Raw genomic sequence first — 11,687 nt, 5'->3', positions numbered from 1 at the left:
TCTATTAGGACAGGTAGTAACCGCAGATCCGGACCATGGAAAGGAAATAACAAGAAGAATAAGATTGCGATGGAGCGCATTTGGCAAGCACTCGCTGATTATGACTAGCAGCTTACCAGTATCGCTCAAGAGGAAAGTATACAACAGTTGCATCTTACCTGTACTCACCTGTGGGGCTGAAACGTGGAGGCTAACCAAGAGAGTTCTACTTAAGTTTAGGACAACTCAGAGGGCTATGGAACGAAAAATGGTGGGGGTAACATTTAGAGATAGGAAGCGTGCAGAATGGGTCAGAGAAATAACTCAAGTTACCGACATTCTAGCGGACATTAAGAAAAAGAAGTGGACATGGGCAGGACATGGAGTGCGAAGAGAGGATAACGGATGGTCGCTTAGGTTAACAAACTGGATTCCAAGGGAAGGAAAGCGTAGCAGGGTGCAGCAGAAAGTTAGGTGGGCGGATGAGGTTAAGAAGTTCGCAGGGGCCAAGTGGATCCAGCTAGCACAGAACCGGGTTAATTGGAGAAATATGGGAGAGGTCTTCGCCCTTCAGCGAGTATAGTCAGGCTGATGATGATGATGACACATGGAAAGCTGATATGAGGACAGGGTAATGGTCAGTTCCACGTGTTTTCAGATGGGTGCACCAGCCAAAGTGCTGGGCAGCTGAAATGTCACAAAGGTGACAATAATGCTGCTGGCAATCGTCAGGCCTCGGCGATAAATTATGCTGCTGCCATTTAGCGGTTCAAATTAATGTTTTGCGAGAAGTTCTTCCTAGGCACCTCGGGCACATGTCTGCTTGGCCCCCTGGGGCACATGTCTGTGAGCTTCCCAAAATTTTCTTATGAGCGTTGACGTCTGTACAAATAATATATGGAGTGGGCGGCCTTATTATCAAATTTTGAAAGCCTCGAACCATAGAGTGGCCTGCCTGGCTCAATATATACCCCAATAAGAGTGTGCGCTTGCCTTCCAATTATTGTTATATTCGCTTTGATTGTGAGACGGGACATCAAGCAAGGAGGCCAGAATATTCTTGCGAAAGCCTACCAGCATTTAGCTGACGTCATCTGGTCGTTACGAATGATAAAACAGTATCCATGTATCTGAAAGGTTCGTCCGCTTGTGACTCAGAGATGACTATGAAAGGGAAGTGGTATGCTCGCACGAGCTGCCGAAAATTGGTTTCGAGCGTACACCACGAGCAGTTCCACTAGAGTATGGTGCATGTGCGAAATATGTTGTGGATGGTCAGCTGCGGTGAAGCTCGTCTTGTCAAAGCCATGATTACAAATGTGTTATATTACGCCCCTGTGGATCATAATTAAGAGAGTGACAGCAATGATTACATTGCAAGGGCAGCTTCTACTTCTGGGAGTCGTTGTGACGAGGGGTTCACGCGGGCAAAAGCCCTTATTGGGGCAAACAGCATCGGAATCAGTAGGCATGTGATTTCTTGTTCGGTGGTTCCGCTTTACTGCCTTTCGCTGATCTTGTTCCCAGGCAGCACACCAACATCGCACCAATCCCGGCCCAACGTCGACAAAAATTGGTACCAACATTGGCGTAACACTGGCTTTTTGAGAAATTACTACATTTTTATATATTGGTCCGGCTTATATGCCAACACTGCACCTGTCTTCGCACTGCCAACATAGGCTATCAGCTGGCCGTGCCCCTAGTGTCACGTATTGGCATGCCACTAGTATTCATTGGCCCAACTGACATTGGCAATAAACCGGCCGTGCCGCTAGTATCATATATTGGTATTTATTGGCATGCAACAAGTATTCATCGGCACACGTGGCCTGCCACTGTTAAGCCACCTTTAGCCATGCAGTTATTTCACCCTTGCCCTTACTGCTGCCATTTGCTTAACTGTCACTCTGATAATTGTGGTTTTCTTATGCAGTCATTTCCCAATACCACCTTGCATGTCATCTCCCTAAGGAGCCATAAAAACCATGCAATTAAATGAGGCAAGCAAAATATTTTCCGAAAACATTTTATTGAGAGCTCATATACATGTAAATGCCACAAGGACATCAGAGGGCCAAAATGCAGTGCAGGAGGCATTGGATACAGGGTTAATATGGGAGAGGCTAGTAGGTGTAATTGGAAACAGGGCACTAAGCAGCACATGACCAGGTAGTGCAGGTAGAGGTGATTGGGTGCAGTGTGCATTGGTCATGATGGAAGGGGCTGGACATGTTGAGCAGGGTTGATGCACTATAGCCTTGTAGTGCGAGAGGTGTTGCAGGAATAGGAGGCTGAGCATGGGTGCATTTCAGGGCAGTGTCCACCATGGATGGAAAATGGCAGTGGACTGTGTTGAGCATGATAGTTGGCAGTGAAGGGTCAATGGATCAAGTGATGAGGTTGAGGGGGCGGGGGAAGCACATGGCCCAGGTAGTAAGCTGGGCACCAAGCAGGAAACAACCGTTCAGGAACAGTTTGTTGAGGAGATTGGTCCGTGGGTCTTACAAATGACATCTGCACAGAAGACAAGCATATATCACAATAAGATCTAAACTCACCTTCTCAACACTTATCCAAACACATATTTGAAGTCTGGGTGCTCTATACGATCGAGTACAAAATACAGAACCCCGCTATAGTAAAACCTCTGATATAGTAAAGTGAAACTGAAGTCCCTGTTCATCTTCCATAGGCAACTGTACATTTTCCCCCTTTATAGTAAAGATGTTTTTGGTAAAAATCGGTCAAAGTGCTTCTGACCCTGGCGACGACTCCCGCGCACTACCTAGAGTCGCGAAGACAAGACTTTTTGTATTTGAAAACAGAACAATAACCCCGAGTGTTCGTTTAGGTGGCTTTACTACTAGCCGTAGCAGCAGTCAGATGAAGCCTACTTTACAGAAGCCTTGGAGCCGTGAGGGAAAGCGCGCAGCGCGAAGAAAAAAGTAAAGCTGTCTACAAACATAGCAAGGAGGCAGCGTGTTCCATTCAGGAAGTAAAGGAGTAAACGTGCAGCAAGAAATAGGGAAGGGAAAGAAATGGGTCAACATTCACTGCAATGCGCAGTACAAATCATGAGGCAGTGGTGGCAGAAAGTGGAGGTGCAGCGAGTAAGGTCTTACAGCACTTGAGTGCCATGCGAATTTATTACTTATTGCCTTTTAAAAGACAGAGCAAAAAGGGACACCATGTTCATGCAAGGCTTTAGTTTTTACATGAAATCGAACTTGGTTGCATTCGTAATCACGTCTTCATGCTTCAAAGGTACTTCCACAAGATGTAGAGAAATTTTATAATGAAAAATTACACAGAGATGATAAAAGCGAGATGGAAGGTATTTAGGTTTTGTTTTCATTAAGCAACAAGACGTGTTCAGTAAGTGCCTATTTAACTACTAGACAGCACTTTCAGGACCATGTCATCACAGACCACTGATACAGTAAAGACCATGATATAGTAAATATTTTCGCTGGCCTCAGTGGCTGTACTATAAAGGGGTTCTACTGTATATATTGAAGGCCTATTGCCACACATTCTTCTTTTAGAGCACTTTGCGACATGTTTCTGGGCCTGCAAAGGCATGCAGCATCTTATGACGTAGGGATGATAAACCTATATGCAAAATAATATCAATTCCAGATACAAAAGAAAGATATTTGGAAGTAAAAACCCGCTTCCGGCAAACCGATAACTTCAGGTAGATGCTTAGTGTTCATATAGAATTACAGTTCCTGAAAATCTGACGGTTCAGGCTCCAGAACTTTCAATTTTTAAAAAATTCTTAAACATTCCTGCAATAGACAATATGGATTACTAAGCATGCAAGACTGGATGATATTAAAGAACACATTAAAGAATATTTTTCTGCAGTACACCAGTTACAGGCACGCATACATTACTGCGGCCAGAATAAAGAAATAATTGCCCTGACAGAGTCAATCAAGCTATCTGCAATCGGCTAACTGAGGGAGATGTGTAGATCGCAGATATTCTCAAGGCTGTGTACGCATATAATATTCTCGAGATAACCGTACCATTTCAAGTTCCAGCTTTTTAGTTTTCACAGCTTTATTGCTTGCTGCATTCTACTATAAACAATTGCCTTAGTTGTAATGTACCAAGGAATAGTTTTCATACAGTGCTCATTATAAATTAAAAATACCAGAACAACATGCACACAAACAAGAAAAAAGAACGGGACAGAGCGCCATTCACAACTGATTTATTGTGCAGAATAAAGTACATATATATCTCACTGCCGGCATATGCGCAAAGAACCCATTCAGCATCATGTAGTTTAAGATAAGATATGTTCAAGAAGCCCATGCCTCATACCACAGCCTCTTTCTCTGAGAAAGCATTTCTTGAACATAGCTTATGTTAAACTACATGATGCTGAATGTGATGTAGCTGAATGTGTTCCTTGGGCATGTGCCTGCAGTGAGATATATATGTACTCTGTTCTGCACAATAAATCAGTTGTGAGTGGAACTCTGTCCCGTTTTTTTCTTGTGTGCATGCATTGTGTTGGCGCCTTCAGTTTATAATAAATAAACACGAACAAGCCCAACAAGAAGTTCTAGTAATCATACAGCGCATGCTTGTTCAGCTAAAATTATTACAGGCAGCCTGCAATGAGCAATTGAGCAAGTACTAGAAATTTACTTTGCATAGGCAGGAAAATGTTATGCTAGATCTGAGTACAATGATCTTGTACTTCCTTATCAGCTAGCAGCCTACCAGGTATGCATTTTCCTCATCACAGCTAATCATATGGCCATACCATCGGCAACCTTCCACGTGCAAGATTATATTCAGTTAGGCATACATGGGTGATTTTATGTCCAGGTAACAGGTGTGGTGCTCGGGCATCTGATTTCTTAAAGCCAATTCATAGTAGTTGTTGGTATAGAGAATAGTAATCTGCCTGAATATCTGAGGCCAAATATTATTTTCATTGCTTAAGCACACCATAAAATACAATGCTTGATGTGACTATGGGATCATAAAAAAACGATACATCTAGCATGACAGTGATTTTTCACTTTCACCCTATCACAATAAGTTCCTTGAAAACCCAGTTTAATCCTGAGCTGAAAATTTGTCTCGCACACATTTTACATTTCAGTATCTATAAAATGTTGCTATTTTGTGAATATATTTCAAAAACAAAATTTCTTAACACTCACAAATGGTTTTTTTTTTCAAAAATGGACAATATTTTGTACTCAAATTAAAAATAAGATTGTGTCTGGAGAAATAGTACTGTTTGCAGAACAAAACAGCACATACGCAAGAAAGCACCAATATCACTCAAATTTATTGTGAAATACACGAAATGAGAGTTCACCTAAAATTACAAGTACAATAGCCCTGTTTACATGGACTCGACAGCACCGGGTTGAATCAGCGTTGAGTAAGCAAGGTCATCATTCTCGACCCGGCTGATGTCTACATGAACTCGCTTTCTAGTGAGTAAGTATCGTAGCAGAGCGTTGCATCGAGATTCGAAGTTATTGTGCAAGTTCTTACTCTTATTTGATCCCATTGCCTTTTACTATCGAGAGCTTCGATTATTTTTTATCGTTGATGAGCGTTAAAAAGCATTCATTTCGAGTGACGCTCGTCGCCGCTCCAGAGGCTTTTTCATAGCCCAGAGTTCCCCATAACTAGACTCCCTGACTGGACACCGTCTACATGCCTTTAGATAAGCGGGTCAAGCGAATTAACCTACCCCCTGCAAGCGAGTTAACGCAACCCGCTCCGCCGCCTATTTTACTCGACCCGACTGTGTATACATGAACCCCAGAACTGATTTTTCACTCGACAGATGTACTCGACCCAATACTGCCGAGTTCATGTATACAGGGGTGGAACGCACGTGTAACAAGTAGCAATGCTGCTAAGAATCCAATCTGCTTTCTTCTGGCTCCCCATCCAGTTTTCTAAAAAAATATCTTGTCTGACAAAGAAGGATATTTGGAGTTAAGCAGCTAAGCAACACAAGATCCATATGCTTGCTCCAACGCATGACTCCTCAGTGCACTTACAGTTGCAATTTGCTTGGTCATGTGGCAGTTCACTAAACCGTCTGACTAGACATGACAATCAAAAAAATAATCGGCGGATCATTTCTACATTTATTTAGACATGTAAAAGCTTTTTGGTTGTTGACTTAGCATTTAGAGACTGCGGGAGTTTGGCAGTATTATACGTCTTATTTCGTTTGGCAGTTGCAAGGGGATGTAGAAGAAGAAATATGAGTAGGGAATATAAGGGGTGACAACATCCCGAAATGAAACTAATGGACCAATGATGCACACTGCGTATCTTAAGTGACGTCACTGGTAACATCAAACACAGAAAATCGTCCTTGAGTATGACAAATTTGAAGCCCAGGAGGTGAGTTGGTTGTGGGCAAGTAGTTGGTAAAGGGCAGTCCCCCTGAGAGGTAGGCGGCAAGATCACTGCCACCCATTATGGGGAAAGCCCTAGCAAGCATGCAGGCAAAGGTGCACAAATATAAGAGCAATAAATGCACAAGGAATGCACGCCTGAATGAGCAGCTGCACTAATAATTTCCTTTTGTCTTGCAGCCGACCCCTCCTGCACTGTAAGCTAGTCTGCTCTGTTTTCCGAACACCGAAGCATATGCAAAAACAAACAGAATGTCCTCTAAAATTTACAAAATTTGCACGAGTATTGCACGATGATCTCCTTGCTGCAAACGTCTTGCTCTAGGGTTACAGAATAAATTCATTGCAGCTGAGAATAAAGCGAGTTGGGAGCTAATGGCAAATCTCAATGGCTCGGGGAGAGAATTAATTGTAATTGTCACTTTGAGCAAAGTAAATAGCCTGGTTTAGATCAAAGTAATATTACATCTACATGACTGAAGCCAGTGTAGGCAACCAGAAATGTACAAGCAGTCAGTAACTGCATGTCTGTATGAACAAATACATACAGTGCAGGCAGCAGTAATGAAGGGAGAGTGGAAGGCAAATAACCTGAGCAATACTTAATGGCTTTCTTCTCTGAAACCTCAATACAGGCTTCCTGCGAATTCTTGTAATGCAAGCATAATCAAGTATGCTGAATATTCCATCACTTAAAGCACCTGCTCTCCCGTGTTACGCAAATGACAACTACTTCGTCAGTTCAACAAGCTATGTCTGTTATTGTGCTATTACACCACAGGTTCACTCAATCATGCCTCAACTTGAAATAGTCACATACTGTTGAAATAAAGCAACGAAATATAGCACCAGCTATTAAAGCACTGCCAGGGACATGAAGGATATTATTTTCTGCATACTGTGGGCAAGACTTCTGAACAAGTAAGTCTTGAGCTAAAAAGCTAGAAAAAGTCATATAGCATGCAATCATATAGCGAAAAGCCAGCAGAGCCTTTTTTAAAGCCTTTATATAAAGCAAAACAAAGGCAATGTGTCATACCTACCGAGGCAATGCTTCCTTACACACAGCATGTTTCATGGCAAGGCTCCCACAGTTGTTGACAGGTTATGCAGCACCAAAATGATGATGATGTTGTCTGCCTCACATTCACATTCACGCAGCACTCCTTTGATGGCAGATGATTGCTTGTGCAAAAGCAGTGCGATGATACAAGTGGAGCAGCTGGACTGCGGGCGTTATAGAGCAAAGAGCCCTAAATGCAAGGAAAGAAAGTCTCCATTAAATCGATGCCTCTAAATCATGATAAAAGCATACCACGGCTCTTCTCTGTTTAGTTAATCTATAATTTCAATTGAAAGCTGTCTCAAAAAAGTACTAATTGCAACTCTATGTTACACATGGTATAACATAGCTGTGCCAGGCCGGTGGGGCGATCAGTTAGCATAACGACCGGAAAATGCATACTGATGTTTCATGCAGTCTTGATGCTGGAGCAAAGTGTCATGGGGCGGAGAACAAAATTAAAAGCATGCACGGGCGCCAAACGTGTGCTACACAACCGACGCGACTAGAGGTGTGCACGGGCATAAATTTTGAGCCCGACCCGGGCCTCATGCTACAAACCCGAACCCGGCCTGGAACTGAAATTGTCTGAGCCCACCCAGCGCTCACATTGAAGGCTCCCGCCCTGCTGGACATGCTATAACAGACCAGTTGCAAAACCTACAAGTCGGCTTCCCTATGAGGCAGGAATTCATGCACAGTGGCGACAGAACCTGATTCAGGGATAATAGTTAGGTGCAGTACATGCATCTACCACAGTCCACGCTGCTTGGGATGCAGTTCCCCACGCACAGGCCATTGTCAGAGAAAGGTTTTCAGGCATTCTTAACACTGGAATAAAGGGGGGAGCACTGTCACCCTAGGGGTGAAGAAAGAAAATTTAGAAAAGGGACACTAATCGGAGAGGGTAATAGCGGGGCGACAATGGGCACGCGAATGATACTGTGACGAATGGGCAAGAGGTGCGGGAATTACCCTTCCCGTCAGGCGATGTGCTAGCACTGTACCCAACTATTACCCCAAAGTCTATGCCACCATTGTGCAGGAATGTCTGCCGCACCGGGAAGCTGACGTGTAGGTTTTGCAACTGATCTATTGCAGCTGAAGCAACGATACAGAAATAAAAAAATAGGCCACAATCCCTGGCGATACATCGCGCGACGAGGACGATAACGCCTGTCGCTGCCGCTAGTGCACATCGCACAGAGCGAAGGACCTCAGCGACAGAGACGCGTTTTCAGCCTTGCTTTGTTAGCGCCGCCTCTTCGTTTAGTAAATGAGTATAGTTACGCTATATCCAGTTTCTTGCACTAAACAGCAACACAGATGAAATTTCTTGAAAAGCGTCGAGCCCCCCCTCCCCCCTTCCCCCCCCCCCCCCCGCCCCCCCCCAAAAAATGGTCCCAGCGCAGCGGCGTGCTACTATACTGCGATGCAGACATGATTGAAAGCAGTGGCGTTTTTCTGCAACTTTCGAAAATTAGCAATATCTAGCCACACTAGCCTTTTTTGTTTTGCAATACTACCCTACCAAGCTTTTACTAAACCGTCTCGATGCGCTCATATATGCACGGATCAGACGAAATGAGCGTCTGCAGGATTTTCGCTCATACCGGACAAGGGAAACAAACTTTGCATGCAAAAAAACAAACAAAAAAAAAAACAACGAAGGTGAGTACCCCAAAGCCTTTTGCGATTGGCTGCCTCGCGAGCTGGTTCCAGCATCATGAGCGATTTCTAAAAACTCAGAACCTGGGCGACAGCGCCGAGCGGCAATGCTTTAGCGGTCCTCAGCTCACTGCGCATAGTGCTGCCGCGCGACTCATGCGGTTAGCGTTTTATCGCACCAGACACGAAAATATATGCTTTTGCCCAGACTCCACCGACTCCGCCCGAGGTCACCCGAGGGAACCCGAGCGGCCGAGCCAAGTGACGGCTATACGCCGTTCCAGCCACTGTAACGCCGTGAATATCTGAAGTTGGCTTTTAGGGCTACGGTGCGACGCAGTTGTTTACTTTAGGAAATCAGTACTCTGCAAAACAGCAACGGTTTAACTTGAAATAAGCTGCAAAATGATCGGAATCAAGTCGCGCATACTTGAGAACCACTTTTGAAAAGTTAACATCGTAAGAAATATGCTAAAAGAAGACAAATCTCCCTAGCACATGGCTTACGCAGCTTGCAGCAACAATGAAATGTAAGACAACGCTTGTAATTTAAAAAATGCTCAATCTAAGAGGCTAATATTTTGCTCCAATATACACAAACGCTTTATAAAACCTGAATGGAAAAATTTGAGAACTTACATGGAATATTTCTTGAAGAAAGAAGCATTTTCCGTGCGCGGTGCCACCGAACGTCGAGCCGAGCGAACGAGCAGCCGTTGGATGGACGAAAGAACGGAGCGCCCTCTTTGAAACAAAATACAACTGCCGCCGTCATGCCGGCTAAGCGATTGTCGCGTCATCCTTCGAGCTTTTTAGTAATCGCTTTTTCAGCAGATCGATGGTCTCGGTTTTGTACCCTCCGTTTAGCAAGCGTTTCCTAGATGACAGGACTTGAATCAGCCTTGAACGATGCGCTGCTGTTGCTGCTCATCTATGTAGGGCTCTGTACCAGCAGCAAAGCGCGTCGTCGTCCTGGAGAGGCGCCTAGCTGTTTTGTTTACAACACCCAAACCTGTTCAAGTTGTATTTTGTGAATGCTGTGTTCTACTACGAATAGTTTGCTCACTTTTAGCATACCAACGAAAATGCTTTCATACAATAGTGCTCAATCGAGTGGAATATTTCAATCACCCTGAAATGAGGATTTGAAGCAAGTTTGTTGAAAATTATTGAGCTAAGCATCTCAGTACCACGACTTGCCACCTCTTTATAAGGTAGTTGCATACGATGCTTACACTTTTTCTCATATATCCGCACCGTCAGCATCATTCTATCTGCTAGATTAGTCGTTTGTTGGCCCGATTCATTAGGCGCTTGTTTCTTTCTCAGTTTAGTTTCTTGCGTATATTTTATTGACCAAGAAAATGCGGTAAAAGCACATTTCTCTATGCAACCTGTTGTGAGAGCCCGGAAATGTTTGAAAGAAGTCTCCAGTCTGTTAGCGTTTGTCTTTTTATTACTGCGCAATTCCTTCCCCTGGGCGGCGGCCGTCCGCCCCTTGGACCCTGAGTGGTGCGTCGACGCGTCCACCGATTTGGCGCACCTGCGTGGATTTCGACGCGCGTGTGCAACCTCGGACCTTGCTCGCATCGCATGCGGTGAGAGAGAGCGATCGGGGAACGACAGGAGTGCGAAGTGCGCGAGGACGGGGTTGAGCGGTGCGTCAGCACGGAGAGCAGGCGTTGGAAAACTGTGCAAACGAGCGTGTGCGAAACAAAGATGTGTCATTGTAATCCAGTTGTCAATATACCCATTGTACCTTTTCGTATTTTATTTGTGTTTCCAGTCTTTTCTTTCACATTTTTTTTTCGTTCAAATGCTAACAAGTCAGTTTACATGTGGGTATCTTTTCTCCATACACAATATTTGTAAAAAAATAAAAACTACCTTCCCCGCGCACGCCTGTAATTGTTCCACCACGGAGGTAGTTAGAGAATAAATAAGCTTTGATACCGAATTAAGCTTAATTGTAAAACAACGACTGCTTTATTTAGTTTTTGAACTCTACAGTTATTCCTTGTTGCCATATGTAGCGCAAGCATTGTATTGCAGTGAACGACGACGGAATCGCGAAATTGGGGGTGTGAATAAAAGCGGAGACACGTTACAGACTTCTTTTTTTCGCACTTGTGCGAAAAAAAGAACAAACAAACGAGAAATTCTAAAATTATGCTATCCATGCACTTGGCATGGCGTCGAATCAAAGCTGTTCTGCTTAGCTGCCGCTCTTGTATACTGGCCGCTACACGAAGCTATTTTGTGTTCCTATGAAATTCAGTGTGACAAAGCCCCCCGCGGATATATTTCGCGTTTCAAGTTCTTGTGAAATGTGGAAGCCGGCCCGCCGCCGTGCCGCGGGCGACTCTATAGCTGGCTCTGCGATCATTTTTGCCACTGCAGTGATTTGAATATTCGCGGCTTGTTTAGCAAATAGCTGGCGTACTCGTTTGCCGAATGAGTGTTTCAAGATAATCATAGAGCATTTACCAGTACCGTATGTGTGCGATATTCCATCAGTGATTAATGCGCCATGGTCATTGTAGTCGTATTTTTGATTT

The 11,687-nt window shown here is 44.1% G+C and overlaps 1 long non-coding RNA gene across 1 annotated transcript; it reads right to left on the bottom strand.

Annotated features, from left to right (window-relative positions):
- Positions 1–1,994: 1,994 nt before the first annotated feature.
- LOC146193306 (uncharacterized) lies at positions 1,995–10,061 on the bottom strand. Its single transcript, XR_014706819.1, has 3 exons — positions 9,769–10,061; positions 7,442–7,651; positions 1,995–2,496 (listed from the first exon to the last, which is right to left on the bottom strand). It is a non-coding gene; the product is annotated as an uncharacterized LOC146193306 (long non-coding RNA).
- Positions 10,062–11,687: the final 1,626 nt, after the last annotated feature.

Source organism: Amblyomma maculatum, chromosome 4 (genome assembly GCF_055883805.1).
Source record: "Amblyomma maculatum isolate TAMU_Amacu chromosome 4, ASM5588380v1, whole genome shotgun sequence".
NCBI lineage: Eukaryota > Metazoa > Arthropoda > Arachnida > Ixodida > Ixodidae > Amblyomma > Amblyomma maculatum.
This window is presented reverse-complemented; position numbering and strand designations above follow the sequence as displayed.